The sequence below is a fragment of the Lemur catta genome, chromosome 9, assembly GCF_020740605.2.
Source record: "Lemur catta isolate mLemCat1 chromosome 9, mLemCat1.pri, whole genome shotgun sequence".
In the NCBI taxonomy this organism is placed as follows: Eukaryota; Metazoa; Chordata; class Mammalia; order Primates; family Lemuridae; genus Lemur; species Lemur catta.
This window is the reverse complement of record NC_059136.1, coordinates 19,603,055-19,622,819: the sequence shown is the minus strand read 5'-3', so window position 1 is coordinate 19,622,819 and position 19,765 is coordinate 19,603,055. Positions and strand designations below refer to the sequence as shown.

The following is a 19,765-nucleotide window of genomic DNA, read 5'->3' as shown; positions in this document are numbered from 1 at the left end:
ACGCCCTCAGAGGGTTTCCACGGTAGCCCCGCAAGCCACCAACAGGGTGTGCTCACACCGCCGCCCAACCCAACTCCTTGCAACATACGTGAGCCTTTCAGATTTCTAGACATCACAGGCCTTAACTCACCCCAAGCACTACTAACTCAGCCCCCTTCAGCCCACTGGCATGGCGATCCCCGTGCTGGACCTCAGCTCGAGTCCTCACTCATTTTGTTCAGATTTCAAAAGTTTCCATTTTTTTTAGACATCATCGATCCAGGCACACGTACGAAAGGGACCTTCAGCCCCAGATCCAGGGCGGACACTGAGCACCGGGCCCTCCTGTCACCCCGGGGCTGGCCAACCCACACTCTTCCACCAGGGAGACCGGCATCACAAGCAATGACCGGCCCCACGGCTGGCTAGCATGGTGAGGGCCCCGCCTCCAGGCAGAGTCACGATCCCCTCCCCACGAGGTGTGGCGCTGATCCCGGCACAAGATCCTTACCGTAGGAGAGAATTCCCACTGCACCTTGGGGATGATGGCGGGCACAACTGCTCCCTAGTCTCTTCCATCAGGTCGCCACACCGGGCAGGAGAGAAAGTCATCCCTTCGAAGCCCACATCTCACTTCACTGCGTCCTGCGGGGAGAGATTACATCTGTGGGCATACGGGGACCATGCGTGTTCCTTTTCCAAACTGGCATGAGTAAAGGTGAGGGGCCCAGGCCCCGGTGCTTACCATGTGTGGCTGGGGCATGATGACCCCAAGACAAGGCTGCCTGTGTTCCCACCACTATGACTCTGTGCGTGCAGCGAGCCTACTAATTTCATCATCCGTCTCGGATGTGTCTGACCTTGCTCAATGCTGAGGTAAATGTGCCGCCCTGACGGCAAGGAGACAGAAGCCCACCATGGCTCCTCACGTCGTCAATGCCTCACACTCTTTGTGCGAAGTGATTCTTGGCACTTGCTAGGAATTTCCTCATTCCTTAAAGAAGTCACGGAAATCGCTCCAAACCCTCCCAAGACGAACTGACCAGAATGGGGTCATTGCCTCGGGAGGCTACTGTGTTCCTACTTCCAGGTCAGCCACCCCGCACGCACGACAAAGCCCTAATGACCGGCTTTTCCACTGAGCTCCCGCCAGGGCATTCGGTGACAACCAGACTGCAAAGAACCGGGAAACTCAGGCACCCCGGGAAAAAAATGAAAAGAAAAAGAAAAGAGGCTTCCTGGGAGACGTAGCTGTACCGATTAGGTGTACCTAACCACATGAGAAACTCCGGACACAACGTCTCCGCTAAGAAGAATAGGGCTCCCTTCTTTGCTCAGGGAGCCCCGGACAGATCTTCTCCGAAATCTCCCCTCTCCACGTACTCTCAGCACACTGCCCTCGACATGGCTCAGCATATCGCTCGCCTGTCCCTTGATACACCGTGGGAACTCACTGAGGGTATGGGACCGTGGACATAACATCTACGTTACCATCCAAGAATTTGAAATGCGATCATCTGCCATGTGAACAGGTTGGATGCAGAATGCACTGGAAGCCGGCATTCCAAGGTACAATCGCACTTGAAAGGTGTGCCGCAGGCGTTGCAGGATCCCCTGAGGGCACGGACGCCTACAGCATCCCGAGCCCCTAAAGGAAAATGGCCTGGCTGCCCGTCACACCTCGGCACAGAAGCACCACCCGCGTGTGTGCTGGTCATCCTCTGATCACGGAGAATGCCCCAGAAGATGGATATCCTGTGTGCCTGTGTGGTGCAGCCTGTCATTTAGGCGTAAGGGACCAGAGTGCACAGGGTCAACGTGATCGGTACGGGTGAAAGCATCAGTGCATCCACGGAGGTTCCATGGATCCACCGCATCATCCATCCATTGAGTGAGTCTACCGACGGATGGACCGACTGACTTTCACGTGTTTGCAAATGTTTTCTGATGCATGGTTGGCTGAACACCCCAGGGCTACCTCCATGGAGAAGGATAGCTCAGTGGAAGTGAATTCCTTCGCTCTGTTCATCGGGAAAACAAACTAATAAAGAAACAATGGGTGCCACCTGACACACTCGGTTGACAGCGCCTGGGAAGAATCTACAGGGAACTGTTCCGTGTCAAAAAAAAAAAAAAAAAAAAGAAAGAAAGAAAGAAAGAAAGAAAGAAAGAAAGAGAAAAAAAGGAAAAGGAAAGAAAATGACAGGCGCAAACTCACAACATCTTGGGTTTGTGAGCACGTCAGGGTCCTCAAAAAAGCCATCCCCACTGGGAGATTCTGCCGGCCCCGACAAACATGTCCACGGACCCAGCACAGGCTTGGCCACAGCCCCTGTAACAGAATTAGCATAGCCCCCGAAACTGAATCCACTCAAAACTGGATGTTACCTCCGGGGTGTTTTCCGTTGGTCCCGCCCACAGAAGGGAGCCGGTGCAGCTGTCCAGACCAGCGTTTCCTCAGTCCGCCGGTGAACGACCCCGGAACGATATCTCACCCCATCTGCAGAGTACAGGGGAAACAAAATTCCCCAAATGGAACATCTCCTTGCAAGCACCTATAGGATCTCACGTTCCACGTGTGTCTGGCCACGTGCAAGACCAGAACCCTCATGCTCACTTTGCTGCCGGGCATGGCATAGATTTACGCTGTCCTCAAAGCCCTGACTCAAAGTCGCCCTAGCCCCTCCACTGCAACATCATTCGTCACCACTTCACAGACTGTGGAAACCCACTGAGGACCCAGGAGGGTGGCCAATTCCATCCAGCTTCAAAGTCCAGCATTTGGAAGATAGAGTCCCGTCGCTTTCACAAATGACGGACACCGCACGGACTTGCAGGCAGGACCGCCATGGACTCAAAAGGCCTTGCTCGCTTGACGGGAAAACCCACAAGGGCCAAGGCTGCCATACCGCGTGAATGGGCGGCCAGTCCGGTGGTTAATACAACAGACCGCTAGGATTCCATAGTGGGTGTCTCTCTTTCAACTCCCAGGCAGTGCTTTCACGTACACAAAAGCAAGCAGAAATATAAAATGGCGTCCCGGCCCTGGAAGCCGCTCCTACCTCTGCCCTCCTGACATAACCGAGATCTCCCATCACAACCTCTGGCCGGCTCAGCCAAATGGGAGAGGGGCTCACGGGTAGGCCTACGGACTTCCCAGGGGTATCGCCAATGCCCGTTCAGTTCCCCAGGGTCTGGTGAGGGTGGGGTAAGGAAGCCACCGGCCACGCCCTCAGAGGGTTTCCACGGTTGCCCCGCAAGCCACCAACAGGGTGTGCTCACACCGCCGCCCAACCCAACTCCTTGCAACATACGTGAGCCTTTCAGATTTCTAGACATCACAGGCCTTAACTCACCCCAAGCACTACTAACTCAGCCCCCTTCAGCCCACTGGCATGGCGATCCCCGTGCTGGACCTCAGCTCGAGTCCTCACTCATTTTGTTCAGATTTCAAAAGTTTCCATTTTTTTTAGACATCATCGATCCAGGCACACGTACGAAAGGGACCTTCAGCCCCAGATCCAGGGCGGACACTGAGCACCGGGCCCTCCTGTCACCCCGGGGCTGGCCAACCCACACTCTTCCACCAGGGAGACCGGCATCACAAGCAATGACCGGCCCCACGGCTGGCTAGCATGGTGAGGGCCCCGCCTCCAGGCAGAGTCACGATCCCCTCCCCACGAGGTGTGGCGCTGATCCCGGCACAAGATCCTTACCGTAGGAGAGAATTCCCACTGCACCTTGGGGATGATGGCGGGCACAACTGCTCCCTAGTCTCTTCCATCAGGTCGCCACACCGGGCAGGAGAGAAAGTCATCCCTTCGAAGCCCACATCTCACTTCACTGCGTCCTGCGGGGAGAGATTACATCTGTGGGCATACGGGGACCATGCGTGTTCCTTTTCCAAACTGGCATGAGTAAAGGTGAGGGGCCCAGGCCCCGGTGCTTACCATGTGTGGCTGGGGCATGATGACCCCAAGACAAGGCTGCCTGTGTTCCCACCACTATGACTCTGTGCGTGCAGCGAGCCTACTAATTTCATCATCCGTCTCGGATGTGTCTGACCTTGCTCAATGCTGAGGTAAATGTGCCGCCCTGACGGCAAGGAGACAGAAGCCCACCATGGCTCCTCACGTCGTCAATGCCTCACACTCTTTGTGCGAAGTGATTCTTGGCACTTGCTAGGAATTTCCTCATTCCTTAAAGAAGTCACGGAAATCGCTCCAAACCCTCCCAAGACGAACTGACCAGAATGGGGTCATTGCCTCGGGAGGCTACTGTGTTCCTACTTCCAGGTCAGCCACCCCGCACGCACGACAAAGCCCTAATGACCGGCTTTTCCACTGAGCTCCCGCCAGGGCATTCGGTGACAACCAGACTGCAAAGAACCGGGAAACTCAGGCACCCCGGGAAAAAAATGAAAAGAAAAAGAAAAGAGGCTTCCTGGGAGACGTAGCTGTACCGATTAGGTGTACCTAACCACATGAGAAACTCCGGACACAACGTCTCCGCTAAGAAGAATAGGGCTCCCTTCTTTGCTCAGGGAGCCCCGGACAGATCTTCTCCGAAATCTCCCCTCTCCACGTACTCTCAGCACACTGCCCTCGACATGGCTCAGCATATCGCTCGCCTGTCCCTTGATACACCGTGGGAACTCACTGAGGGTATGGGACCGTGGACATAACATCTACGTTACCATCCAAGAATTTGAAATGCGATCATCTGCCATGTGAACAGGTTGGATGCAGAATGCACTGGAAGCCGGCATTCCAAGGTACAATCGCACTTGAAAGGTGTGCCGCAGGCGTTGCAGGATCCCCTGAGGGCACGGACGCCTACAGCATCCCGAGCCCCTAAAGGAAAATGGCCTGGCTGCCCGTCACACCTCGGCACAGAAGCACCACCCGCGTGTGTGCTGGTCATCCTCTGATCACGGAGAATGCCCCAGAAGATGGATATCCTGTGTGCCTGTGTGGTGCAGCCTGTCATTTAGGCGTAAGGGACCAGAGGGCACAGGGTCAACGTGATCGGTACGGGTGAAAGCATCAGTGCATCCACGGAGGTTCCATGGATCCACCGCATCATCCATCCATTGAGTGAGTCTACCGACGGATGGACCGACTGACTTTCACGTGTTTGCAAATGTTTTCTGATGCATGGTTGGCTGAACACCCCAGGGCTACCTCCATGGAGAAGGATAGCTCAGTGGAAGTGAATTCCTTCGCTCTGTTCATCGGGAAAACAAACTAATAAAGAAACAATGGGTGCCACCTGACACACTCGGTTGACAGCGCCTGGGAAGAATCTACAGGGAACTGTTCCGTGTCAAAAAAAAAAAAAAAAGAAAGAAAGAAAGAAAGAGAGAAAAAGGAAAAGGAAAGAAAATGACAGGCGCAAACTCACAACATCTTGGGTTTGTGAGCACGTCAGGGTCCTCAAAAATGCCATCCTGACTGGGAGATTCTGTCGGCCCCGACAAACATGTCAACGGACCCAGCACAGGCTTGGCCACAGCCCCTGTAACAGAATTAGCATAGCCCCCGAAACTGAATCCACTCAAAACTGGATGTTACCTCCGGGGTGTTTTCCGTTGGTCCCGCCCCCAGAAGGGAGCCGGTGCAGCTGTCCAGACCAGCGTTTCCTCAGTCCGCCGGTGAACGTCCCCGGAACGATATCTCACCCCGTCTGCAGAGTACAGGGGAAACAAAATTCCCCAAATGGAACATCTCCTTGCAAGCACCTATAGGATCTCACGTTCCACGTGTGTCTGGCCACGTGCAAGACCAGAACCCTCATGCTCACTTTGCTGCCGGGCATGGCATAGATTTACGCTGTCCTCAAAGCCCTGACTCAAAGTCGCCCTAGCCCCTCCCCTGCAACATCATTCGTCACCACTTCACAGACTGTGGAAACCCACTGAGGACCCAGGAGGGTGGCCAATTCCATCCAGCTTCAAAGTCCAGCATTTGGAAGATAGAGTCCCGTCGCTTTCACAAATGACGGACACCGCACGGACTTGCAGGCAGGACCGCCATGGACTCAAAAGGCCTTGCTCGCTTGACGGGAAAACCCACAAGGGCCAAGGCTGCCATACCGCGTGAATGGGCGGCCAGTCCGGTGGTTAATACAACAGACCGCTAGGATTCCATAGTGGGTGTCTCTCTTTCAACTCCCAGGCAGTGCTTTCACGTACACAAAAGCGAGCAGAAATATAAAATGGCGTCCCGGCCCTGGAAGCCGCTCCTACCTCTGCCCTCCTGACATAACCGAGATCTCCCATCACAACCTCTGGCCGGCTCAGCCAAATGGGAGAGGGGCTCACGGGTAGGCCTACGGACTTCCCAGGGGTATCGCCAATGCCCGTTCAGTTCCCCAGGGTCTGGTGAGGGTGGGGTAAGGAAGCCACCGGCCACGCCCTCAGAGGGTTTCCACGGTAGCCCCGCAAGCCACCAACAGGGTGTGCTCACACCGCCGCCCAACCCAACTCCTTGCAACATACGTGAGCCTTTCAGATTTCTAGACATCACAGGCCTTAACTCACCCCAAGCACTACTAACTCAGCCCCCTTCAGCCCACTGGCATGGCGATCCCCGTGCTGGACCTCAGCTCGAGTCCTCACTCATTTTGTTCAGATTTCAAAAGTTTCCATTTTTTTTAGACATCATCGATCCAGGCACACGTACGAAAGGGACCTTCAGCCCCAGATCCAGGGCGGACACTGAGCACCGGGCCCTCCTGTCACCCCGGGGCTGGCCAACCCACACTCTTCCACCAGGGAGACCGGCATCACAAGCAATGACCGGCCCCACGGCTGGCTAGCATGGTGAGGGCCCCGCCTCCAGGCAGAGTCACGATCCCCTCCCCACGAGGTGTGGCGCTGATCCCGGCACAAGATCCTTACCGTAGGAGAGAATTCCCACTGCACCTTGGGGATGATGGCGGGCACAACTGCTCCCTAGTCTCTTCCATCAGGTCGCCACACCGGGCAGGAGAGAAAGTCATCCCTTCGAAGCCCACATCTCACTTCACTGCGTCCTGCGGGGAGAGATTACATCTGTGGGCATACGGGGACCATGCGTGTTCCTTTTCCAAACTGGCATGAGTAAAGGTGAGGGGCCCAGGCCCCGGTGCTTACCATGTGTGGCTGGGGCATGATGACCCCAAGACAAGGCTGCCTGTGTTCCCACCACTATGACTCTGTGCGTGCAGCGAGCCTACTAATTTCATCATCCGTCTCGGATGTGTCTGACCTTGCTCAATGCTGAGGTAAATGTGCCGCCCTGACGGCAAGGAGACAGAAGCCCACCATGGCTCCTCACGTCGTCAATGCCTCACACTCTTTGTGCGAAGTGATTCTTGGCACTTGCTAGGAATTTCCTCATTCCTTAAAGAAGTCACGGAAATCGCTCCAAACCCTCCCAAGACGAACTGACCAGAATGGGGTCATTGCCTCGGGAGGCTACTGTGTTCCTACTTCCAGGTCAGCCACCCCGCACGCACGACAAAGCCCTAATGACCGGCTTTTCCACTGAGCTCCCGCCAGGGCATTCGGTGACAACCAGACTGCAAAGAACCGGGAAACTCAGGCACCCCGGGAAAAAAATGAAAAGAAAAAGAAAAGAGGCTTCCTGGGAGACGTAGCTGTACCGATTAGGTGTACCTAACCACATGAGAAACTCCGGACACAACGTCTCCGCTAAGAAGAATAGGGCTCCCTTCTTTGCTCAGGGAGCCCCGGACTGATCTTCTCCGAAATCTCCCCTCTCCACGTACTCTCAGCACACTGCCCTCGACATGGCTCAGCATATCGCTCGCCTGTCCCTTGATACACCGTGGGAACTCACTGAGGGTATGGGACCGTGGACATAACATCTACGTTACCATCCAAGAATTTGAAATGCGATCATCTGCCATGTGAACAGGTTGGATGCAGAATGCACTGGAAGCCGGCATTCCAAGGTACAATCGCACTTGAAAGGTGTGCCGCAGGCGTTGCAGGATCCCCTGAGGGCACGGACGCCTACAGCATCCCGAGCCCCTAAAGGAAAATGGCCTGGCTGCCCGTCACACCTCGGCACAGAAGCACCACCCGCGTGTGTGCTGGTCATCGTCTGATCACGGAGAATGCCCCAGAAGATGGATATCCTGTGTGCCTGTGTGGTGCAGCCTGTCATTTAGGCGTAAGGGACCAGAGTGCACAGGGTCAACGTGATCGGTACGGGTGAAAGCATCAGTGCATCCACGGAGGTTCCATGGATCCACCGCATCATCCATCCATTGAGTGAGTCTACCGACGGATGGACCGACTGACTTTCACGTGTTTGCAAATGTTTTCTGATGCATGGTTGGCTGAACACCCCAGGGCTACCTCCATGGAGAAGGATAGCTCAGTGGAAGTGAATTCCTTCGCTCTGTTCATCGGGAAAACAAACTAATAAAGAAACAATGGGTGCCACCTGACACACTCGGTTGACAGCGCCTGGGAAGAATCTACAGGGAACTGTTCCGTGTCAAAAAAAAAAAAAAAAGAAAGAAAGAAAGAAAGAGAGAAAAAGGAAAAGGAAAGAAAATGACAGGCGCAAACTCACAACATCTTGGGTTTGTGAGCACGTCAGGGTCCTCAAAAATGCCATCCTGACTGGGAGATTCTGTCGGCCCCGACAAACATGTCAACGGACCCAGCACAGGCTTGGCCACAGCCCCTGTAACAGAATTAGCATAGCCCCCGAAACTGAATCCACTCAAAACTGGATGTTACCTCCGGGGTGTTTTCCGTTGGTCCCGCCCCCAGAAGGGAGCCGGTGCAGCTGTCCAGACCAGCGTTTCCTCAGTCCGCCGGTGAACGTCCCCGGAACGATATCTCACCCCGTCTGCAGAGTACAGGGGAAACAAAATTCCCCAAATGGAACATCTCCTTGCAAGCACCTATAGGATCTCACGTTCCACGTGTGTCTGGCCACGTGCAAGACCAGAACCCTCATGCTCACTTTGCTGCCGGGCATGGCATAGATTTACGCTGTCCTCAAAGCCCTGACTCAAAGTCGCCCTAGCCCCTCCACTGCAACATCATTCGTCACCACTTCACAGACTGTGGAAACCCACTGAGGACCCAGGAGGGTGGCCAATTCCATCCAGCTTCAAAGTCCAGCATTTGGAAGATAGAGTCCCGTCGCTTTCACAAATGACGGACACCGCACGGACTTGCAGGCAGGACCGCCATGGACTCAAAAGGCCTTGCTCGCTTGACGGGAAAACCCACAAGGGCCAAGGCTGCCATACCGCGTGAATGGGCGGCCAGTCCGGTGGTTAATACAACAGACCGCTAGGATTCCATAGTGGCTGTCTCTCTTTCAACTCCCAGGCAGTGCTTTCACGTACACAAAAGCGAGCAGAAATATAAAATGGCGTCCCGGCCCTGGAAGCCGCTCCTACCTCTGCCCTCCTGACATAACCGAGATCTCCCATCACAACCTCTGGCCGGCTCAGCCAAATGGGAGAGGGGCTCACGGGTAGGCCTACGGACTTCCCAGGGGTATCGCCAATGCCCGTTCAGTTCCCCAGGGTCTGGTGAGGGTGGGGTAAGGAAGCCACCGGCCACGCCCTCAGAGGGTTTCCACGGTAGCCCCGCAAGCCACCAACAGGGTGTGCTCACACCGCCGCCCAACCCAACTCCTTGCAACATACGTGAGCCTTTCAGATTTCTAGACATCACAGGCCTTAACTCACCCCAAGCACTACTAACTCAGCCCCCTTCAGCCCACTGGCATGGCGATCCCCGTGCTGGACCTCAGCTCGAGTCCTCACTCATTTTGTTCAGATTTCAAAAGTTTCCATTTTTTTTAGACATCATCGATCCAGGCACACGTACGAAAGGGACCTTCAGCCCCAGATCCAGGGCGGACACTGAGCACCGGGCCCTCCTCTCACCCCGGGGCTGGCCAACCCACACTCTTCCACCAGGGAGACCGGCATCACAAGCAATGACCGGCCCCACGGCTGGCTAGCATGGTGAGGGCCCCGCCTCCAGGCAGAGTCACGATCCCCTCCCCACGAGGTGTGGCGCTGATCCCGGCACAAGATCCTTACCGTAGGAGAGAATTCCCACTGCACCTTGGGGATGATGGCGGGCACAACTGCTCCCTAGTCTCTTCCATCAGGTCGCCACACCGGGCAGGAGAGAAAGTCATCCCTTCGAAGCCCACATCTCACTTCACTGCGTCCTGCGGGGAGAGATTACATCTGTGGGCATACGGGGACCATGCGTGTTCCTTTTCCAAACTGGCATGAGTAAAGGTGAGGGGCCCAGGCCCCGGTGCTTACCATGTGTGGCTGGGGCATGATGACCCCAAGACAAGGCTGCCTGTGTTCCCACCACTATGACTCTGTGCGTGCAGCGAGCCTACTAATTTCATCATCCGTCTCGGATGTGTCTGACCTTGCTCAATGCTGAGGTAAATGTGCCGCCCTGACGGCAAGGAGACAGAAGCCCACCATGGCTCCTCACGTCGTCAATGCCTCACACTCTTTGTGCGAAGTGATTCTTGGCACTTGCTAGGAATTTCCTCATTCCTTAAAGAAGTCACGGAAATCGCTCCAAACCCTCCCAAGACGAACTGACCAGAATGGGGTCATTGCCTCGGGAGGCTACTGTGTTCCTACTTCCAGGTCAGCCACCCCGCACGCACGACAAAGCCCTAATGACCGGCTTTTCCACTGAGCTCCCGCCAGGGCATTCGGTGACAACCAGACTGCAAAGAACCGGGAAACTCAGGCACCCCGGGAAAAAAATGAAAAGAAAAAGAAAAGAGGCTTCCTGGGAGACGTAGCTGTACCGATTAGGTGTACCTAACCACATGAGAAACTCCGGACACAACGTCTCCGCTAAGAAGAATAGGGCTCCCTTCTTTGCTCAGGGAGCCCCGGACAGATCTTCTCCGAAATCTCCCCTCTCCACGTACTCTCAGCACACTGCCCTCGACATGGCTCAGCATATCGCTCGCCTGTCCCTTGATACACCGTGGGAACTCACTGAGGGTATGGGACCGTGGACATAACATCTACGTTACCATCCAAGAATTTGAAATGCGATCATCTGCCATGTGAACAGGTTGGATGCAGAATGCACTGGAAGCCGGCATTCCAAGGTACAATCGCACTTGAAAGGTGTGCCGCAGGCGTTGCAGGATCCCCTGAGGGCACAGACGCCTACAGCATCCCGAGCCCCTAAAGGAAAATGGCCTGGCTGCCCGTCACACCTCGGCACAGAAGCACCACCCGCGTGTGTGCTGGTCATCCTCTGATCACGGAGAATGCCCCAGAAGATGGATATCCTGTGTGCCTGTGTGGTGCAGCCTGTCATTTAGGCGTAAGGGACCAGAGTGCACAGGGTCAACGTGATCGGTACGGGTGAAAGCATCAGTGCATCCACGGAGGTTCCATGGATCCACCGCATCATCCATCCATTGAGTGAGTCTACCGACGGATGGACCGACTGACTTTCACGTGTTTGCAAATGTTTTCTGATGCATGGTTGGCTGAACACCCCAGGGCTACCTCCATGGAGAAGGATAGCTCAGTGGAAGTGAATTCCTTCGCTCTGTTCATCGGGAAAACAAACTAATAAAGAAACAATGGGTGCCACCTGACACACTCGGTTGACAGCGCCTGGGAAGAATCTACAGGGAACTGTTCCGTGTCAAAAAAAAAAAAAAAAAAAAGTAAGAAAGAAAGAAAGAAAGAGAGAAAAAAGGAAAAGGAAAGAAAATGACAGGCGCAAACTCACAACATCTTGGGTTTGTGAGCACGTCAGGGTCCTCAAAAAAGCCATCCCCACTGGGAGATTCTGCCGGCCCCGACAAACATGTCAACGGACCCAGCACAGGCTTGGCCACAGCCCCTGTAACAGAATTAGCATAGCCCCGGAAACTGAATCCACTCAAAACTGGATGTTACCTCCGGGGTGTTTTCCGTTGGTCCCGCCCACAGAAGGGAGCCGGTGCAGCTGTCCAGACCAGCGTTTCCTCAGTCCGCCGGTGAACGACCCCGGAACGATATCTCACCCAATCTGCAGAGTACAGGGGAAACAAAATTCCCCAAATGGAACATCTCCTTGCAAGCACCTATAGGATCTCACGTTCCACGTGTGTCTGGCCACGTGCAAGACCAGAACCCTCATGCTCACTTTGCTGCCGGGCATGGCATAGATTTACGCTGTCCTCAAAGCCCTGACTCAAAGTCGCCCTAGCCCCTCCACTGCAACATCATTCGTCACCACTTCACAGACTGTGGAAACCCACTGAGGACCCAGGAGGGTGGCCAATTCCATCCAGCTTCAAAGTCCAGCATTTGGAAGATAGAGTCCCGTCGCTTTCACAAATGACGGACACCGCACGGACTTGCAGGCGGACTCAAAAGGCCTTGCTCGCTTGACGGGAAAACCCACAAGGGCCAAGGCTGCCATACCGCGTGAATGGGCGGCCAGTCCGGTGGTTAATACAACAGACCGCTAGGATTCCATAGTGGGTGTCTCTCTTTCAACTCCCAGGCAGTGCTTTCACGTACACAAAAGCGAGCAGAAATATAAAATGGCGTCCCGGCCCTGGAAGCCACTCCTACCTCTGCCCTCCTGACATAACCGAGATCTCCCATCACAACCTCTGGCCGGCTCAGCCAAATGGGAGAGGGGCTCACGGGTAGGCCTACGGACTTCCCAGGGGTATCGCCAATGCCCGTTCAGTTCCCCAGGGTCTGGTGAGGGTGGGGTAAGGAAGCCACCGGCCACGCCCTCAGAGGGTTTCCACGGTAGCCCCGCAAGCCACCAACAGGGTGTGCTCACACCGCCGCCCAACCCAACTCCTTGCAACATACGTGAGCCTTTCAGATTTCTAGACATCACAGGCCTTAACTCACCCCAAGCACTACTAACTCAGCCCCCTTCAGCCCACTGGCATGGCGATCCCCGTGCTGGACCTCAGCTCGAGTCCTCACTCATTTTGTTCAGATTTCAAAAGTTTCCATTTTTTTTAGACATCATCGATCCAGGCACACGTACGAAAGGGACCTTCAGCCCCAGATCCAGGGCGGACACTGAGCACCGGGCCCTCCTGTCACCCCGGGGCTGGCCAACCCACACTCTTCCACCAGGGAGACCGGCATCACAAGCAATGACCGGCCCCACGGCTGGCTAGCATGGTGAGGGCCCCGCCTCCAGGCAGAGTCACGATCCCCTCCCCACGAGGTGTGGCGCTGATCCCGGCACAAGATCCTTACCGTAGGAGAGAATTCCCACTGCACCTTGGGGATGATGGCGGGCACAACTGCTCCCTAGTCTCTTCCATCAGGTCGCCACACCGGGCAGGAGAGAAAGTCATCCCTTCGAAGCCCACATCTCACTTCACTGCGTCCTGCGGGGAGAGATTACATCTGTGGGCATACGGGGACCATGCGTGTTCCTTTTCCAAACTGGCATGAGTAAAGGTGAGGGGCCCAGGCCCCGGTGCTTACCATGTGTGGCTGGGGCATGATGACCCCAAGACAAGGCTGCCTGTGTTCCCACCACTATGACTCTGTGCGTGCAGCGAGCCTACTAATTTCATCATCCGTCTCGGATGTGTCTGACCTTGCTCAATGCTGAGGTAAATGTGCCGCCCTGACGGCAAGGAGACAGAAGCCCACCATGGCTCCTCACGTCGTCAATGCCTCACACTCTTTGTGCGAAGTGATTCTTGGCACTTGCTAGGAATTTCCTCATTCCTTAAAGAAGTCACGGAAATCGCTCCAAACCCTCCCAAGACGAACTGACCAGAATGGGGTCATTGCCTCGGGAGGCTACTGTGTTCCTACTTCCAGGTCAGCCACCCCGCACGCACGACAAAGCCCTAATGACCGGCTTTTCCACTGAGCTCCCGCCAGGGCATTCGGTGACAACCAGACTGCAAAGAACCGGGAAACTCAGGCACCCCGGGAAAAAAATGAAAAGAAAAAGAAAAGAGGCTTCCTGGGAGACGTAGCTGTACCGATTAGGTGTACCTAACCACATGAGAAACTCCGGACACAACGTCTCCGCTAAGAAGAATAGGGCTCCCTTCTTTGCTCAGGGAGCCCCGGACAGATCTTCTCCGAAATCTCCCCTCTCCACGTACTCTCAGCACACTGCCCTCGACATGGCTCAGCATATCGCTCGCCTGTCCCTTGATACACCGTGGGAACTCACTGAGGGTATGGGACCGTGGACATAACATCTACGTTACCATCCAAGAATTTGAAATGCGATCATCTGCCATGTGAACAGGTTGGATGCAGAATGCACTGGAAGCCGGCATTCCAAGGTACAATCGCACTTGAAAGGTGTGCCGCAGGCGTTGCAGGATCCCCTGAGGGCACAGACGCCTACAGCATCCCGAGCCCCTAAAGGAAAATGGCCTGGCTGCCCGTCACACCTCGGCACAGAAGCACCACCCGCGTGTGTGCTGGTCATCCTCTGATCACGGAGAATGCCCCAGAAGATGGATATCCTGTGTGCCTGTGTGGTGCAGCCTGTCATTTAGGCGTAAGGGACCAGAGTGCACAGGGTCAACGTGATCGGTACGGGTGAAAGCATCAGTGCATCCACGGAGGTTCCATGGATCCACCGCATCATCCATCCATTGAGTGAGTCTACCGACGGATGGACCGACTGACTTTCACGTGTTTGCAAATGTTTTCTGATGCATGGTTGGCTGAACACCCCAGGGCTACCTCCATGGAGAAGGATAGCTCAGTGGAAGTGAATTCCTTCGCTCTGTTCATCGGGAAAACAAACTAATAAAGAAACAATGGGTGCCACCTGACACACTCGGTTGACAGCGCCTGGGAAGAATCTACAGGGAACTGTTCCGTGTCAAAAAAAAAAAAAAAAAAAAGTAAGAAAGAAAGAAAGAAAGAGAGAAAAAAGGAAAAGGAAAGAAAATGACAGGCGCAAACTCACAACATCTTGGGTTTGTGAGCACGTCAGGGTCCTCAAAAAAGCCATCCCCACTGGGAGATTCTGCCGGCCCCGACAAACATGTCAACGGACCCAGCACAGGCTTGGCCACAGCCCCTGTAACAGAATTAGCATAGCCCCGGAAACTGAATCCACTCAAAACTGGATGTTACCTCCGGGGTGTTTTCCGTTGGTCCCGCCCACAGAAGGGAGCCGGTGCAGCTGTCCAGACCAGCGTTTCCTCAGTCCGCCGGTGAACGACCCCGGAACGATATCTCACCCAATCTGCAGAGTACAGGGGAAACAAAATTCCCCAAATGGAACATCTCCTTGCAAGCACCTATAGGATCTCACGTTCCACGTGTGTCTGGCCACGTGCAAGACCAGAACCCTCATGCTCACTTTGCTGCCGGGCATGGCATAGATTTACGCTGTCCTCAAAGCCCTGACTCAAAGTCGCCCTAGCCCCTCCACTGCAACATCATTCGTCACCACTTCACAGACTGTGGAAACCCACTGAGGACCCAGGAGGGTGGCCAATTCCATCCAGCTTCAAAGTCCAGCATTTGGAAGATAGAGTCCCGTCGCTTTCACAAATGACGGACACCGCACGGACTTGCAGGCGGACTCAAAAGGCCTTGCTCGCTTGACGGGAAAACCCACAAGGGCCAAGGCTGCCATACCGCGTGAATGGGCGGCCAGTCCGGTGGTTAATACAACAGACCGCTAGGATTCCATAGTGGGTGTCTCTCTTTCAACTCCCAGGCAGTGCTTTCACGTACACAAAAGCGAGCAGAAATATAAAATGGCGTCCCGGCCCTGGAAGCCACTCCTACCTCTGCCCTCCTGACATAACCGAGATCTCCCATCACAACCTCTGGCCGGCTCAGCCAAATGGGAGAGGGGCTCACGGGTAGGCCTACGGACTTCCCAGGGGTATCGCCAATGCCCGTTCAGTTCCCCAGGGTCTGGTGAGGGTGGGGTAAGGAAGCCACCGGCCACGCCCTCAGAGGGTTTCCACGGTAGCCCCGCAAGCCACCAACAGGGTGTGCTCACACCGCCGCCCAACCCAACTCCTTGCAACATACGTGAGCCTTTCAGATTTCTAGACATCACAGGCCTTAACTCACCCCAAGCACTACTAACTCAGCCCCCTTCAGCCCACTGGCATGGCGATCCCCGTGCTGGACCTCAGCTCGAGTCCTCACTCATTTTGTTCAGATTTCAAAAGTTTCCATTTTTTTTAGACATCATCGATCCAGGCACACGTACGAAAGGGACCTTCAGCCCCAGATCCAGGGCGGACACTGAGCACCGGGCCCTCCTGTCACCCCGGGGCTGGCCAACCCACACTCTTCCACCAGGGAGACCGGCATCACAAGCAATGACCGGCCCCACGGCTGGCTAGCATGGTGAGGGCCCCGCCTCCAGGCAGAGTCACGATCCCCTCCCCACGAGGTGTGGCGCTGATCCCGGCACAAGATCCTTACCGTAGGAGAGAATTCCCACTGCACCTTGGGGATGATGGCGGGCACAACTGCTCCCTAGTCTCTTCCATCAGGTCGCCACACCGGGCAGGAGAGAAAGTCATCCCTTCGAAGCCCACATCTCACTTCACTGCGTCCTGCGGGGAGAGATTACATCTGTGGGCATACGGGGACCATGCGTGTTCCTTTTCCAAACTGGCATGAGTAAAGGTGAGGGGCCCAGGCCCCGGTGCTTACCATGTGTGGCTGGGGCATGATGACCCCAAGACAAGGCTGCCTGTGTTCCCACCACTATGACTCTGTGCGTGCAGCGAGCCTACTAATTTCATCATCCGTCTCGGATGTGTCTGACCTTGCTCAATGCTGAGGTAAATGTGCCGCCCTGACGGCAAGGAGACAGAAGCCCACCATGGCTCCTCACGTCGTCAATGCCTCACACTCTTTGTGCGAAGTGATTCTTGGCACTTGCTAGGAATTTCTTCATTCCTTAAAGAAGTCACGGAAATCGCTCCAAACCCTCCCAAGACGAACTGACCAGAATGGGGTCATTGCCTCGGGAGGCTACTGTGTTCCTACTTCCAGGTCAGCCACCCCGCACGCACGACAAAGCCCTAATGACCGGCTTTTCCACTGAGCTCCCGCCAGGGCATTCGGTGACAACCAGACTGCAAAGAACCGGGAAACTCAGGCACCCCGGGAAAAAAATGAAAAGAAAAAGAAAAGAGGCTTCCTGGGAGACGTAGCTGTACCGATTAGGTGTACCTAACCACATGAGAAACTCCGGACACAACGTCTCCGCTAAGAAGAATAGGGCTCCCTTCTTTGCTCAGGGAGCCCCGGACAGATCTTCTCCGAAATCTCCCCTCTCCACGTACTCTCAGCACACTGCCCTCGACATGGCTCAGCATATCGCTCGCCTGTCCCTTGATACACCGTGGGAACTCACTGAGGGTATGGGACCGTGGACATAACATCTACGTTACCATCCAAGAATTTGAAATGCGATCATCTGCCATGTGAACAGGTTGGATGCAGAATGCACTGGAAGCCGGCATTCCAAGGTACAATCGCACTTGAAAGGTGTGCCGCAGGCGTTGCAGGATCCCCTGAGGGCACGGACGCCTACAGCATCCCGAGCCCCTAAAGGAAAATGGCCTGGCTGCCCGTCACACCTCGGCACAGAAGCACCACCCGCGTGTGTGCTGGTCATCCTCTGATCACGGAGAATGCCCCAGAAGATGGATATCCTGTGTGCCTGTGTGGTGCAGCCTGTCATTTAGGCGTAAGGGACCAGAGTGCACAGGGTCAACGTGATCGGTACGGGTGAAAGCATCAGTGCATCCACGGAGGTTCCATGGATCCACCGCATCATCCATCCATTGAGTGAGTCTACCGACGGATGGACCGACTGACTTTCACGTGTTTGCAAATGTTTTCTGATGCATGGTTGGCTGAACACCCCAGGGCTACCTCCATGGAGAAGGATAGCTCAGTGGAAGTGAATTCCTTCGCTCTGTTCATCGGGAAAACAAACTAATAAAGAAACAATGGGTGCCACCTGACACACTCGGTTGACAGCACCTGGGAAGAATCTACAGGGAACTGTTCCGTGTCAAAAAAAAAAAAAAAAAAAGAAAGAAAGAAAGAAAGAAAGAGAGAAAAAGGAAAAGGAAAGAAAATGACAGGCGCAAACTCACAACATCTTGGGTTTGTGAGCACGTCAGGGTCCTCAAAAAAGCCATCCCCACTGGGAGATTCTGCCGGCCCCGACAAACATGTCAACGGACCCAGCACAGGCTTGGCCACAGCCCCTGTAACAGAATTAGCATAGCCCCCGAAACTGAATCCACTCAAAACTGGATGTTACCTCCGGGGTGTTTTCCGTTGGTCCCGCCCCCAGAAGGGAGCCGGTGCAGCTGTCCAGACCAGCGTTTCCTCAGTCCGCCGGTGAACGACCCCGGAACGATATCTCACCCCATCTGCAGAGTACAGGGGAAACAAAATTCCCCAAATGGAACATCTCCTTGCAAGCACCTATAGGATCTCACGTTCCACGTGTGTCTGGCCACGTGCAAGACCAGAACCCTCATGCTCACTTTGCTGCCGGGCATGGCATAGATTTACGCTGTCCTCAAAGCCCTGACTCAAAGTCGCCCTAGCCCCTCCACTGCAACATCATTCGTCACCACTTCACAGACTGTGGAAACCCACTGAGGACCCAGGAGGGTGGCCAATTCCATCCAGCTTCAAAGTCCAGCATTTGGAAGATAGAGTCCCGTCGCTTTCACAAATGACGGACACCGCACGGACTTGCAGGCAGGACCGCCATGGACTCAAAAGGCCTTGCTCGCTTGACGGGAAAACCCACAAGGGCCAAGGCTGCCATACCGCGTGAATGGGCGGCCAGTCCGGTGGTTAATACAACAGACCGCTAGGATTCCATAGTGGGTGTCTCTCTTTCAACTCCCAGGCAGTGCTTTCACGTACACAAAAGCGAGCAGAAATATAAAATGGCGTCCCGGCCCTGGAAGCCGCTCCTACCTCTGCCCTCCTGACATAACCGAGATCTCCCATCACAACCTCTGGCCGGCTCAGCCAAATGGGAGAGGGGCTCACGGGTAGGCCTACGGACTTCCCAGGGGTATCGCCAATGCCCGTTCAGTTCCCCAGGGTCTGGTGAGGGTGGGGTAAGGAAGCCACCGGCCACGCCCTCAGAGGGTTTCCACGGTAGCCCCGCAAGCCACCAACAGGGTGTGCTCACACCGCCGCCCAACCCAACTCCTTGCAACATACGTGAGCCTTTCAGATTTCTAGACATCACAGGCCTTAACTCACCCCAAGCACTACTAACTCAGCCCCCTTCAGCCCACTGGAATGGCGATCCCCGTGCTGGACCTCAGCTCGAGTCCTCACTCATTTTGTTCAGATTTCAAAAGTTTCCATTTTTTTTAGACATCATCGATCCAGGCACACGTACGAAAGGGACCTTCAGCCCCAGATCCAGGGCGGACACTGAGCACCGGGCCCTCCTGTCACCCCGGGGCTGGCCAACCCACACTCTTCCACCAGGGAGACCGGCATCACAAGCAATGACCGGCCCCACGGCTGGCTAGCATGGTGAGGGCCCCGCCTCCAGGCAGAGTCACGATCCCCTCCCCACGAGGTGTGGCGCTGATCCCGGCACAAGATCCTTACCGTAGGAGAGAATTCCCACTGCACCTTGGGGATGATGGCGGGCACAACTGCTCCCTAGTCTCTTCCATCAGGTCGCCACACCGGGCAGGAGAGAAAGTCATCCCTTCGAAGCCCACATCTCACTTCACTGCGTCCTGCGGGG

The 19,765-nt window shown here is 55.1% G+C and overlaps 2 long non-coding RNA genes and 7 pseudogenes across 2 annotated transcripts; all 9 read right to left on the bottom strand.

Moving 5' to 3' along the window:
• Nucleotides 1-186: 186 nt before the first annotated feature.
• LOC123645414 lies at nucleotides 187-260 on the bottom strand (annotated as a pseudogene).
• A 340-nt stretch (nucleotides 261-600) lies between these two features.
• Nucleotides 601-6,919, bottom strand: LOC123644790. The gene is made up of 4 exons (XR_006737262.1): nucleotides 6,881-6,919; nucleotides 5,553-5,664; nucleotides 3,819-3,829; nucleotides 601-617 (listed from the first exon to the last, which is right to left on the bottom strand). It is a non-coding gene; the product is annotated as an uncharacterized LOC123644790 (long non-coding RNA).
• LOC123645413 lies at nucleotides 3,392-3,465 on the bottom strand (annotated as a pseudogene).
• On the bottom strand, nucleotides 6,577-6,650 carry LOC123645412 (annotated as a pseudogene).
• Nucleotides 6,920-6,985: 66 nt separating the features above from the next.
• Nucleotides 6,986-10,104, bottom strand: LOC123644789. The gene is made up of 3 exons (XR_006737261.1): nucleotides 10,066-10,104; nucleotides 8,738-8,849; nucleotides 6,986-7,014 (listed from the first exon to the last, which is right to left on the bottom strand). It is a non-coding gene; the product is annotated as an uncharacterized LOC123644789 (long non-coding RNA).
• On the bottom strand, nucleotides 9,762-9,835 carry LOC123645411 (annotated as a pseudogene).
• A 2,840-nt stretch (nucleotides 10,105-12,944) lies between the features above and the next one.
• On the bottom strand, nucleotides 12,945-13,018 carry LOC123645409 (annotated as a pseudogene).
• A 3,109-nt stretch (nucleotides 13,019-16,127) lies between these two features.
• Nucleotides 16,128-16,201, bottom strand: LOC123645408 (annotated as a pseudogene).
• Nucleotides 16,202-19,319: 3,118 nt separating this feature from the next.
• LOC123645407 lies at nucleotides 19,320-19,393 on the bottom strand (annotated as a pseudogene).
• Between the last annotated feature and the right edge of the window lie 372 nt (nucleotides 19,394-19,765).